Here is a 13,695-nt window from a genome sequence, read left to right as displayed (position 1 = left end):
GGTAAAGGGCTTCCCTGGAGCTCAGATGGTAAAGAATCTGCCTGCGATGTGGGAGACCCAGGTTCCATCCCTGAGTCGGGAATATCCCCTGGAGAAGGGAATGGAAACCCACTCCAGTGTTCTTGCCCGGAGAATCCCATGGACGGAGGAGCCCAGTGGGCTACAGTCCACGGGGTCACAGAGTCGGATACGACTGAGCGACTGTCACTGTCTTGATGAAAGAGTCCGCCTGCCAATGCAGGAGACGGCGGTTCGATCCCTGGGTCGAGAAGATCCCCTTGACGAGGTCATGGCAACCCACTCCAGTGTTCTTGCGTGGAGAATCCCGTGGACAGAGTAGCCTGGCGGGCTGCCGTGCATGGGGTGCAGAGTCGGACAGGACTGAGTGACTGAGCATGCACACGTGCTCGCAGTGGGTAGCGTGTACAGAAGAGCACCGAAATCACGTAGGAACACGGAAAGGATGACCACTGTGTGGACACTGTCCGGCCGCAGTCAAGGCTGAGAGACTGCGATGGAACTTCGCCAGCCCCCGGGAGCCCTTCCAAGAGCTTTTCTGTGATGCAGCCCTCTTCCGTTCCCACACACAGACGGTACGTTCTGGGATGGCCTGTGTTTCTGTACTTTACATAAATGTGACCCACGCGTCCATCGGAGAAGGTGATGGCACCCCACTCCAGTACTTTTGCCTGGAAAATCCCATGGACTGAGGAGCCTGGTGGGCTGCAGTCCATGGGGTCACTAAGAGTCAGACACGACTGAGCGACTTCACTTTCCCTTTTCACTTTCATTGGAGGAGGAAATGGCAACCCACTCCAGTGTTCTTGCCTGGGGAATCCCAGGGACGGGGAGCCTGGTGGGCCGCCATCTATGGGGTCGCACAGAGTCGGACACGACGGAAGCGACTCAGCAGCAGCAGCAGCATCCACAGCCTTTGTGACTGCATTCTTTGGTCAGCAGCACTTGGGGTCGATTTATGCGCTCATCACAGGTGGATTTTCATTGCTGCAGAGCAGTCCCTTTCAAGGCCTGGACCCGGCTGGTTCCTGCTTTGGGCTGTGATGAACCTCTGTGTGTCTTTGGCGGCTGTGAGTGCCATAGTCTGAGCTTTCCACCTGGGGTGGGGGCTCTGCTCTCGGAATGTTCAGGTGTGCATCGGTCTCCTCCTCGGTGTGACGGTGAAACAGTCCCCAGAGCAGAGGATGTCTTCCTGTTTCACTGTGTCCCCAACACAACACTCCTGAGACTTCTGAAGCTTTTCTGTCTCCATAAATAATGAAGTTGAGCATCACTTATGGTTTGATGTTTTTGGAGCCATTTGGATGTCCTCATTTGGGAAATGCCTTTTCAAGACCTCTCTCCATTTTCTAAATTACTGAGCTGCCTGTATTTTCCTCTGAATTTGTAGGAGTTGCCCATAGATTCGGGATAGAATGGCCTTTCCTCAGAGTAGATTGTTGTTGTTCAGTCGCTAAGTCGTGTCTGATTCTCTGCGACCCCAGGGACTGCAGCCCGCCAGGCTCCTCTGTCCGTGGGATTGCGCAGGCAAGAATACTGCAGTGGGTTGCCGTGCCCTCCTCCAGGGGATCTTCCTGACCCAGGGGTCGAACCCACATCTCCTGCATCGGCAGGTAGATTCTTTACCGCTGAGCCACCAGGGAAGCCCCAGGAACTCTTCACTTTTGTGGAGTAAAGTTTATCAGTGTGCTCTTGAGTGTCCACAGGGAGGAGGCCTTCCTGGCTTCCAGGTTGTCCATGCATTTCTCTGTTATCTCTTCAGACATATAGTTCTTCTTTTCTCATCGAGGTCTGTAGTCAACCTGGAATTGATTTTTCATGTGGTGTGAGGTAGGGGTCTGATTTCATTTTCCTCCCAGATATCTGCTTTCTTGATTTGCTGGTCTCCTTTGTCATAACAAGGGCTGGCTCCTCGTTCAGGGGGTGAGCTTCGTGTTTTGATCCATGGGTTCATTTTCTGATCTCGTACCATGAACACACGGAGTTTCTGTGGTTGTGTGATAAACTATCTGATGAGTAATTCGCAGCCCCCCCCCCCCCCCCACTCCACCTTGTTCTTATTTAGGGCCATTCTAGGCCCTTGGCTCTTCCATGTAAATTTCAGAGTCAGCTCGCCAGGTTCCACAAAAAGAAAAAAATTTCCAGGATTTTGATTGTGATTGCATAGAATCTGTGGATCAATTTGCAGTGTTGAATTTTAATAGGCGTTCATGTTCTGCTTACTACAGATGTATAGAAATTCACTTTACGTTTGAATATGGATTTTATGTCAGCGCTCTAAGTTCTGTCATCCATCACTGCATTTATACATTCTCTGGGATTTTTTTATGTAACACCTGTGAATGACTGGAGTTGTTTCTCCCTTTCTGAGTCATATCACTTTGATTTCTTTTTCTGGCCTTATTGCAATGGCTGAACCCTCTAGTGCAGTTTTGAACAGAAGCGGTGGTGGCAGCATCCGCGTGCTGTCCCTGGTCTCAGACGGGAAGTTTCAGCTTCGTCATTAAGCGTCTCTTCTGCTGTCAGCTGTGCACACTTTGGAAGCTTTTTATCTGTGTTGCCAAATGACTTTCCAAAAAAATTGTGCTGGTTTCACCATAACCTTAGCAGAACTTTTCTTTAGTTGCTTTTTTTTTTTGGTGGTGGTTTTTAGATCACTGTTTATTTGATGAGCCTATATGGCGTCTCAGTGTAATTTAAAAAATTTGCATTTCCCTAATTATGCAGGAAGTTGAACTCGGCCGTGTGTTTGTTAGTGGTTCCTAATCAATTTGAATTCTTTACATAATGAAGTTATCATTTGTCACACTGGCTGTGAATGGTTTTCCCTGTATGTCGTACATCTTACTTTTTTTTTCATGTTCTTATACCTTATATTTATATGGTCAGATCTGTCTCTCTCCTTGTACAATCTATTCTGTCCCTCCAGAGCTTGGAAAGCCTGTCTCTCTCCTGAGGACTGCTAAGTACTGAATTCTGTTTTCATCCAGTTTTTTTTTATGGTGTAATATTTCATATTTAACTGTTTACTCCATCTGGAATTTGTGGGGCTGTGGGGTGTGAAGTGAGGAGTTAATTGCTGCTCACAGTTAACGGGGGAAGGGGCCTCATTTGCACTTGCAAGCCTGGGGCCCCCGGCTTCCCTTCGGCAGGGCTGAGTGGGAAGAGATTAAAGGGGGGAGGGGAGGTGGTGTGTCTGCAGCCAGCCTGGGAGCTGTAATTACCGCGTCCCTGGCTGCCACTGCCCGACTTTGAGTCAGAAGCAAAGAGCTGTCAGGCCGGCTGAGGAGCGTCCTGGGTGATCCCAGGCCCGTCTGTCTCTGGGACTGAGTTTTCCCGACTGCAAAGGGGTGGCATTGATGACCCCTGTCCTGTGGGTGCTGTCACAGGAGTGAGTCCTGCAGAAAGTGGGGGGTGGTGGGGTGGGACGGGGAGTCAGTCTGGCTGGGCACAGGTCCCGGTTCCTGTGTGTAGAGTGACTCCTCTGAGCCTTGGTTTCTCTTTCTGGAGGCAAGGGTCATCGAGGTGCCCGCCTGGCAGGGTCGTGTCTCTGCTGTTGTGGTCACTATTCAGGGACCCCAGCTCTGATGGGCTGGGGACACCCCCTCCCCTTCCTCAGCGCCCCAGATTGAGCTGGGTGGCCGGCACGCAGAGCCCTGTGTCTGCTTCCCGACCCAGGGAGTAGGCTTGGGGAGTGCCGCCCGGCAGGGTTCCGCTGCCTCCCCAGCCCTGTCCGCCCTGCGGGGCCCCCTCCCGCCCCTCTGCCTCTTGCCTTGCCCTCCATTGGAAACCAGCCACGCTGCACCGTGGACCCAATGGAGCGAGGAGAAGCCACCTGGCTCCCTTCATGGGTCCCCAGCCTGGGATGAGCCCAGGGACCCATCTGGAGCCTTGCGGGGGGCGTCTGCCGTCTGTCCAGCTCAGTGGGCAGTGGAGGGAGGTGGGGTGCTGAGGAATGGAGCGCTCCCTGGAGCCCCCCAGAGGCAGGAGGGAGCTGAGACAGTGTGGGGCACCCCTGCCCCCTGGACACCCCAGGAGGGCACCGCCCACAGCAGCTGCCAGGGAGGGGCCTGGGCAGCTCAGTTCACCCCCTTCCCCCACCCGCCGCCAGCCCCATCCCCCAGCCCTCGAGTCCCCTCTGAGTCGGGGGTCCCCGCTGCCCTCCGTCCTGCCCTCTCTGTGGGGTCGGCACCAGGACGGCGCCCTTCCCCAGCCCCTGGCACAGCAGGTGTGCAGACTGCACGGGCCTGGGGTGGCAGCACTCCACGGCTGAGCCTGCCGCGTGCCAGGCCCGGCCAGGCGGAGAGGGTGGCCGGCCTGCCAGATGCGGGGCAGTGGGGTCAGGTCGGGGCGGAGGCCTTTGTGAGCGGGAGCGCACGCCAGAGGCGGAGGAGAGGCCGTGCAGCGTCTGAGTGAGAGCGGAGCCTGAGCTCGGCGGGTCAGGGGGCGCACCTCCTGGGCCCCGCTTCACAGGCGGGGTCTGGCTCTGTGGCAGAGGCAGGACCAGGTGGAACAGGGTTTCCTGCCGCCCGGAGTCCCCTCGCCCCTGCCCCGTGGGGGGTGCGGGCTGGGGGGGAGGGCCTGGGGGGGACGGCGCAGCTGCGGGAGGCGGGCTGCTGGCATCAGCAGGAGCCCCTCCTCCCCTCCCCAACAATCAGGGCAGAAAATATGCAAATGGTATAATTACTGGTGTCTGTTTTGCTGATATAAGTGCTTGAAATGCAGATGTCAAGTTCGGGCCTTTCCTCTGTCCCACCCGCACCGGACTGACGTCTGTGTGGCTCCATCGCGGGGGAGGGTTGGGGACCCCGCCCCCCACCATCCACCTCTGCCACCATCTGGACGTGGTGGGCTGCCCAGCCCCCACCAACCGTGCGCATGGCGCGCCTCGGAAGGGAGGCCTCGGGCACCCCCACCGTGTGGCCTGGGGCCTGTCGGTCGGCCCCCAGCCCCAGGTCGCCTGTCCGAGGGGTGGACCACAGCCGCGAGGCCCCCGGGGCAGCTGAGGGAGGTTTGTGGTCCGCTCCCCAACCTGAGAAGCCCGGCACAGGTCAGTTGCGGTAAACCAGAGACTCAGAGTCCCGGGAGGCCTTTGGGGCCCCTGGTGAGCCCCCAGCTTCTGTGTGTGCCTGCCCGGGGAGGGGCAGGGGGGCTATTACCTTCAGTCCCTCCAACCCAGGGGGTCTCTGCGGCTTTGGGGGCCCTGAGGCCTGTGGGTTCAGACCAGCCTGGGTGGTGGCCAGCGAGGGGTGGTCACCGTCATCCCGGTAGTTTGGAGGGGGAGCTGAAGCTTGTCGAGGCCACCCGGGTCAGCGTGTGTCCATTGGACGCCCGCTTCCCTCCCTCCCACCCAACCCTGGGTCTCCTGCCCGGGCTGCGCCCCCCGAGCCCGCACCCTCAGTCACTGGCCTCACCTGAGCTCCTCCCGTGAGTCCAGCACCTCTGGGCTGTTCAGGCCAGTGGATTTCCAGTAGCTGCACAAGTACCATCTTAAAACTGGGATGGGCACAGCCCCAGAGAGGCCTCCCGCCGGCCCCTAGTGTGGTCAGAGGCAGGTGGGGGTGGGCCCCCGGCTCCCCTGTGGTCCGCGTGGTGGGACGCTGGCTGGGGCTGAGTGGCAGTGGAGTGCGGTGAGCGTGTGGGCACACGTGGGCCTGGGAGGGCATGCGCGCGCGTGCACCTGTGTGACCTGTGGGTCTGCAGGCGATGCCAGTGGGGCATCGTGAACGGCCTGCTTCTCCTCTCACGCCTGTGAGCCGGGCCCGCTCCGCCCTGGCCAGCTGTGCTGGACGTCTGAGGGCGGCTGGAAGCCCTGCCCTAGCAGGGTGGGGGTCCCCGGCTTTCCAAGTCTAGTCAGGACTGGGTATACAGCAGGCACTCAGCACGCGTGCCTTCCTGCTTCTCTGGGGCCTGGTGGGCGAGGCAGCCCCTCTGCCTGCTCCGGGCAGCTGGAAGGCCGACCTGGGGTGGTCAGGGTCCCCAGGACCCGGGAGAGGAGAGCAGAGGCCGCCCGGGGTGGGCAGAGGCTGTGGGTGGGAGCAGCTCTGGCCTCCCCCCCCTGGTCCCCAGGCTTTGGCTCGGCCAGGAAGCCTCCTGGGAGCTTCTGAGCCCCCGCATTCTATTTTTATTCCAATTACCTTTTCCTAGGCAGGTTCAGCCTCATTAGCATATTCAAATGCACCCATTATTATTTCAATTAGCTGTTGAGTAATTAAGTCTAATTGATGAGCATTCCCCCCACTTCCCCACATATTTTTTGGTTATTTACATCCGCTCCTAACCAACAATTTTAGGTAATTACACGCCACTCACTCGTCTATTTGCACACACTCTAGTACGACAGGCGCCCTCCCCCCAGCCCCGGAGCCTGGGGGGCTTCCAGCGGGGGTGGGGGCTTCAGGCTGACAGCCTGGGGACCCCCTCGGCTCTTGCCCAGGCCCTCCTGAGGGTCACTGCCAGGCTTCCAGGGGCTAAAGGTGTCCCGGGGCCCCCCTTACTCCCAGAAACGAGTTGTCCCAAAGACAGCACCTCCTCTGGGCAGCCCCTTAGCCCCCCAACCAGGTGGGACACGCAGGCCTTCAGTCAGAAAGGCTGAGAGCGAGGGGCCCGGCTCCTCACGGCGTCTCCCCTGTGTGACCCTTCCCTGAAGGTGCCCCTTGCCTCAGTTTCCCTGCCTGCAAAGAGGGATCCAGCGACTGCGGAGTGAGGGCTCACGAGGCCCGGGAGGGCACTCAGGGTCCAGGGAGGTGGTGGATGACCGCTCACAGCTGGTGGGCAGGTGCAGGGCTCAGGCTGTAAACTGACTTCCTAAGCGTCAGCCAGAGCCTGGCGTGGGCCTAAGGCTTCTGTTTGGGGGCCCCTGCCCCGCGTCTGGGCCACCGCACGGTGGAGCGGGCTGGAGCCCCAGCAGCGACCAGAGGCCCAGCCGGTCTGATCTCGGGAGTTCTGTCGTCTCTGCTTCTGGGTCGGCCCTGCCCTCTGCCCTCCTCCAGTACCGGAAGCCCCAGCCTTTCTCTCCCGTGATCCACATGCAGGCATGCCCAGGGCGGAGGCTTTTGTGTGCCTGGCTGGCAGGGTCTCCCAAATGTCCCCACGTCCTTCTTACCTCCGCTCGCTCTGTCTCCACACAGCAGGAGCTGCCGGAGACCCTGTGTCCTGCCTGGACCCCCATCTGTCTGTGTGTCCTGGAATGAAGTGATGCCCATGACCCTCACGGGGAGGAATCCACCCACCTGGGCTCCGCAGACGGTGCAGCTCACCGGCGGGCCCTGAGCTGAAGGTAAGGGCCATCTCGCCTCGTGGGCCATCTGGATGAGGCAGCCCTGCAACCTGGAGGCAGGGGTGCTGGGTTGTGGGCGGGCCTCCAGTCCTCCGTGAGACCCGCTCTCCGACAGAAACGGATGGCCTTCAGGGTCCTACTCCAGTGCAGTGGCGATGCCCGCCCCAGAGAGGAGATGGCCAAGGCTTCAGGGCCCCCTCGGGCCCGAGAGGAGAAGCTCGGGGCTTTAGGAGACCAGGGGATGGTGCTCCGGCCTGTCATGTCCTCCCCAATGGGGCACCAGGGCCCTGTGGGTTAAAGGAGGTTTTGTCTTCTCCCGCTTTGTGGGAACAGATACAGCGTTGGGTTGGAGCGTGCACCGCCATGCCCGCCGTGAGGCCAGTGTGTGCAGACATGCCTCGTGTCTGCTTAAAGACAGGCTCTTTATCCTGAAGATGGATGCTGGACTGAACACCCCAGTGGGTGGGGTCAGAGCTGCCCTGCCACGGCCAGGGCTTCTGGATACTGGACTGAACACCCCAGTGGGTGAGGGGGTCAGAGCTGCCCTGCCATGGCCAGGGCTTTGGTGACTGAACACCAGTGGGTGAGGGGTCTGCTGGGCACCTGGCCAGGGCTTTGGTGACCGCAGCCGTGTCCAGCTGAAAAGCTGAAAAGCAGCCGGACAGGCTGTCTTCCGTCGGCTCAGAAGTCGCAGATGCGCTCTCTTTGGGCAGTATCTTGGTTTCTTGGGCCACGGGCACTTCCCAGGCCTCTGACTCGGCAGCCCTGACTCGGCTCCTGGGCCTGTGCCGTGGGATGTCTGGGCTGACGGAGCTGGGCCGCTGTGCCCCTGAACTGGCAGCGGTGCTGTCCGTAAGCCGCGGCGCACTGGCCGCTAACCGCGGACTTCAGGTGTGGGGTGTCTGTAGTGGGCCGTCGCTGCCGTTTTCTGCCGTGTAGAGGATTCGCTAAGCTGAGTTTATTTAAAGTGACCGTGATCTTACGCTCTGCCGACTGTCACTGGAGGTGACAGGAGGTGTTGGGGAGTTTGTGAGGCTTCCTCCTCCATCACGCACTCCCCAGGCTTCTCCGTGGCTTTAGATGGAGGCCTCTGGGGGCGGCTCTGGAGGGGAGCGGAGGATGGGGACAACCCCCTGCTGGAAACTGAGGCAGCGGGCGTCTGGGCAGGCCTGGCCTGGGTGGGCATCAGCACGCAGGTGCAGCGGGCTGGGCCCGGATCGTGGGGTTCAGCCCCCTGGCCACTGCTCTGTCCGTCATTGTTCAGATGGCCATCAAGTGCCTGCTATTGGCCAGAGCTGGTCATGGGGGTGGGTGGAGACTCCGGCCCTGTCTGGCGGGAGGGCGGGCGTGAGAACGCGCAGGTAGTGCCAGGCCAAGGCCTCGACGCTTTAGCTGGTATTGTTAGGGAGGTTGGGGTGGGTGGACTGGGCTCTGACCGTCACAGCCACCAGCTCCGTGTGACAGCGGTCAGCACCTGCCCCTCAGTGGGCCTCATGTTCCCATCTGAAACGTGGTGGGGTCTCCAAGAACCTTCTGCATGGACTTGTTGAGAAGTCGGGAAGACAGGACTGTCTGGGGAGGGGTCAGCTCTGACCACATAGTAGCCTAAGACCCCCTTGGGCGTCCACACTGAGACTCACACAGCAGTGGTGCTGTCCACACAGGTGGTGGAGTGTGGACACTGAGGGCCCGGCTGGGTGGACTCGGGGTGCTGCCCCCAGAACACTGGCACTGCCACGCTGGGTGTCCGTCCCCAGGGTTTGGCTGAGGCTCCGGCGTTGGCTCAGTCCTTTCTTGCCCCGAACCCCACTCTCGCCCCGAGCCCCGTTCTCGCCCCGAGCCCCTTTCTTGACCCGAGCCCCATTCTTACCCTGAACCCCTTTCTCGCCCCAAGCCTCTGCTCTCAGTGGTGCTGTCTCCCTAGGGTCCTTGAGTCCCTGGAGCAATCTTGGTGTCGGGCAAAACCCACTCTGCTGAGTTGTAGATGTAAAACGCTGGAAAGGTTGCTCACCACCTCTGACGTCCCATTTTAAAACAAATTCATTGAAGTATATTTGATTTACGATGTATTCGTTTCTGCTGTACAGAAAAATGATTGAATTACGTGTGTGTGTGTGTGTTCTTTCCCATTGGGGTTCATCACCGGGTACTGAATGAGCTCCCTGTGCTGTGTGGCAGGACCGTGGTGCCCGTCCATCCTGTACGTGCTGGTTTGCATCTGCTGACCCTGAACCCCAGCCCTTCCCCACTCCCACTCCTCCTTGGCTGCACAAGTCTGTCCTCCGATCTGAGTCTGTCTCTGTGTCACAGATGAATTCATTTGTGTCACGTTTTAGATGCCATATACATGGGATCATACAGCAATTGTCCTCTTTTGGACTTAACTTCACTTAGGACCTCCTGTTTTTTAAACCTGTGAAGTGGCGATAATATCCTCATCCTCCCACATAAGGGGAGCCTTACTGGGGATGTGTCAGCTGCCCCACGTCCAGCAGGCGCTCAGGAAACAGAGGTGGGGACCCCCTCCCTGCCCCCTGGGCCACCCCAAGCATGAAACAGGAGCGTCTCTGGTCCATCACGTTCCATGAACGCTAGCTCTTCCCTTCCCTGCGTGAGCCCGTGCCAGCGCATGGCAGGCTGTTCAGGTTTGGGCTCACCCGAGTTGATCTGGGCCTGCCCCTGAGCCCTCACACTCGCCCCAGGCTGCGTGTCCACTGAGCCTGGCGGGAGGCAGGCCTGAATGGGTGTCTGTGGGGTGAATGGATGGGTGTTTCCCAGCCCCGCCCCACCTGAGGAGGCAGGTGGCAAAGCAGATGGCAGGGCCCCTGCGGGCCTGGCAGAGGAGCCTGCGCCCTGCCCTCGTCTTCTCCGGGAAGCTGGGGGTTGGGCGGTTGTTCCCAGATCCCTTCCAGAGAGAACATTTCGTCATTTAGTGACTTGAACTTTCTCAGTCTATTCTTGCCTCCTTCCTCCTCCGTTTCCTGGTCCAAAGGCCTCGTCCCTAGAAGTTGCTTTTATTGAAGCGGTGACTAAGAGTCCAGGAGGGACCTTCTGAGTGTTCTAATGACCCCAGGTGACCCGTGGGGCAGGGCCCGCTCCGCGGCCCCATGTTCAGCACCAAGGACAGAGCCCCCGTGGGCCTCTCTGGGCTGCCGGGAGCGGTCTGGGAGCCGGCAGAGCTGGAGCCCGGTGGCCCCTGTAAGACCCCTCCTCTCTCCAGGCCTTGGTTTTCTTGAGAAATGGGGGTGATGCTCTCCCCAGCAGAGCCGCGTGACATAGGGGTGACTTGCCATCCAGCAACTGTCAGGACGCCTGCCCCCCCTGCACGTCCCCGCCCCTCCCCCAGCCCCCCAGCCAGTCCCCCCCCCCGCCACCCCCACCCCCCTCCCTGCACCTCTCCAAGGAGCAGTTATTTATCTGCAGGAAGGTGACAGGCGGCAGTGGCTGGAGTTGGAACTGCTGTCCAGAGATCAGCTGGCGGCTGCGGAGCAAACAGCCCGAGCTAATTAGCAAAAGGTCACGCCCGCTCCTGGAGGCCCCGCTTTTGAAGTCAGGGCCTCACACAGACAGGCTGGAAGGGACTGAGGCTTTGAGTTAGTGGCTTGGTTACCGGAATGGCTTCAAAACCCTGCCCACAGCTCATCACTTGACCACCCAGCAGCCCACAGCTCTGAATTCACCTTTTAGAAATTCCCGGCGCCAGGGGTCCATCCACCTACTCCGGGCCCAGGCTGGACAAACCACGGAGACCAGTCCCCAGTGTGGGTCCAGGGCTGGCCTCAACCCCCGCATCCCCCCGGGCACCCAGCCCAGAGCCCAGGGGTGGACCATCCATGGACCTTCCGTAGCAGCCACCCACGTACCGCTCCCCCCCGGCCCCGCCCTCCCGCTGACTGCATTCTTACTGTTTTTCCTCTTAAATAAATTTACTTCTTAAAAACTTAAATATATTTATTTAAACGGGAAGTTTTATGGCACCGCTACAAATGGAAAACAAGCCTCCTTTTCCATAAATAGAATTGATAATCATAAAAATAAATTCACTGGAAACGAAACAATGTTATTAAATTCTAGTTGGATGCTGGGGCTCAGGGGAGGCTCAGAGCCCAAGGCCTTCTGTTGCTTTATTAAAAAGGGAAAACAGCACGCGTGCAGAGGTGTTCGAGACGTGCTCGCCCTGACCTGAGACTCTCTCTTGATGTAATCAGAAGCACTGAAAGGAATTAAATTGAGAGCAACTTTCTAATGAAATTACTCAGCAGTATTTTATGCTGTGTCAGCGAGGGATTGAACCTGGCTGCACAGGACAGAAACCGGACACTTGTGTGGGTGAACCCCACGAAGGGGCTCGTTTCCTCTCACGTGAAGCGCGCAGCGGTGCAGGTGGCGCGTGGTCTAAGGAATCTGTCGGCAGCTCGGGTTTCTTGTAGCTTCCCCTCGAGCCAGTCTCAGCATTTGCCTGCATGGCCTCCCAAAGGCTGCTGTGTCTCCAGTCATCGTATCTGCATCTCAGGTGGGGAAAGCAGGAGCAGTGAAGGGAGAGGAGTATGCTGGCCGAGTCCGTTCCTTGTTAGCAGGGCAACAACTTGGGCCCGTTCTCTTTGCCCGCTGTGGCCCACAATTGCCTCCCGACTGGTTCTCACTAAACGGCTCATCCCTGCCGCATGCTTACTTGGTGCCTACTGGTTTCCAGGCAGTAGCCCCTGCCTTTGTGGTGTTCGCAAGGCCGTGTGGCACTCACGAGCTGAGTCGTGGAGCATCCTTCCCCACTCCACCCACGCCTGCTCCTGCTGCTCACAGTGGGCTCAGCTCAAGGATGGTCCCCCCCAGGACCATTTCCCCTCCCCCAAGCTGCCGTTGCCACCTGCGGGGGTGTCCGGGTCCAAGGGCCCAGTCAGCCTGTACAGCGCTGCCCCGGGTGGGGGAGCAGCCCTGCCTGTCCCTGCAGCCCCCCTGGGTCCCTGTTCCCCTCCTGCCTCTGGCAAAGCCCCCTTTGGCTTTTGTGTCCCTCCAGCCGGGGGCCCGGCCGGGCCACCAGGGGCCACGACTCTGCTCCCTTACCTAACCCTTTCGTTTCCTCCTGGAAAGCGCCCCTCACGGTTTCTGAGCTGAACTAGCAGGAGGAGGGTCGGGCTCAGGCGGAACTGGCCCCGGGGACCCTTCCCCTTCAGGGCTCCGGGCGTCCAGCCCTGCCACAGAGTTGGACCCTCGGCCTGAGCTCCTTCTCGCCCCCTCCCTCCTAGACCCGACCTCTGCCTCTGACCCCTCTCCTTGGTATCAGTGCTGAGGACCCACTCTAGGCCCAGATTTGAATATGGGTCCCAGTGTTGGGCAGACGTGCAGTCACGGACAAGCTGTTTAACCTCTCTGTTCTTCCTCCATACGACGGGCTGATGGCAGCTGCTGGGGGCTCTCTGAAGTGAATGGGAGGCCCCAAGGGGCTCCCTACCTGTGCCTCCCCTTCCTCCCCCGCCCCCGGGGATGTCCACAGTCTGCACACGTGGGCACACACTGCTCTGTGCGGATATGGCCCCCTGATATGGGGCCTGTTCCCCACCCGCCCTCCCCAGTGACTCAGCGCCTCCCTCCCCAACTCTGCCTGCTGAACTGGGACCCCAGCAGCCACCGTGGACCCAGGGTTAGGGCTACAGGAGGGAAGGGTCCAGGGAGGGGAGGCTGCTGCCCAGGCTGGGGTGATGGCAGCTGTGGGGGGTGATGGGAGAGGAGGGGAGTCAAGAAAGAGTGGGGTTTGGAGCCAGGGAGCCTGGGCAGGGGAACCAGTGGGGAAATGAGCAGAGTTGTTTTCTCTTTGTGGGGATTTGATAGGGAGGGACGTGGCCCAGAGCTCAGGAGATGCGACTCTACAAGACGGATGTGCAGGTGAGAGGACGGGAGGGACGGGAGATGCGTCCTCTCCCGCCTGAGCTCAGCTCCCACAGCCCCCGAGAGACCACCCCTGGGAAAGGCATGTGGAGAGTGGCTGAAGGTCCTGCCCTGGTAGACCACGGGAGGCTGGAGAGGGGACATGGAAGGTGGCAGGGACGAGCTGGCAGAGGGTGTGTGTGGGGGTCTGGTCCTGCCTCTGCTTTGTCCCTCCCCACCCAGGCCCAGAGCATCTCATCCATCCCTCTCCTCCCGAGCATCTCCAGATCTGGTTGAGCACCCTCGCTGGTAATCTGTCCCGGTGAGACGGCCCTCATCTGTATTAGTGAGCTGTTAAAGTTCCCGAAAATATGGCAATTCAAATGAGATAGAAGTTTTATTGTTCACAGAACAACCCAGAGGCCCGTGGCAGAGGCCCGTGGCCCAGGGCTGGTCGGGCAACTCTATAACCTGTGGCTTCTGTGTCTGGAACCAAAGTGGCTGCTCCAGTTCCCACCATCACATCTGCATCCCAA

General features: G+C 59.4%; 1 protein-coding gene across 1 annotated transcript in view; it reads left to right on the top strand.

Moving 5' to 3' along the window:
* The window catches only part of ELFN1 (extracellular leucine rich repeat and fibronectin type III domain containing 1), a 61,280-nt gene that overhangs the window by 29,348 nt on the left and 18,237 nt on the right, over positions 1 to 13,695 (top strand). Inside the window, exon 2 of the mRNA XM_070362308.1 lies at positions 7,149 to 7,297. The gene's annotated coding sequence lies outside the window, so the exon portion shown is untranslated. The remainder of the gene's footprint in view (positions 1 to 7,148; positions 7,298 to 13,695) is intronic.

The sequence above is a fragment of the Bos mutus genome, chromosome 25 (genome assembly GCF_027580195.1).
Source record: "Bos mutus isolate GX-2022 chromosome 25, NWIPB_WYAK_1.1, whole genome shotgun sequence".
In the NCBI taxonomy this organism is placed as follows: domain Eukaryota; kingdom Metazoa; phylum Chordata; class Mammalia; order Artiodactyla; family Bovidae; genus Bos; species Bos mutus.
This window is presented reverse-complemented; position numbering and strand designations above follow the sequence as displayed.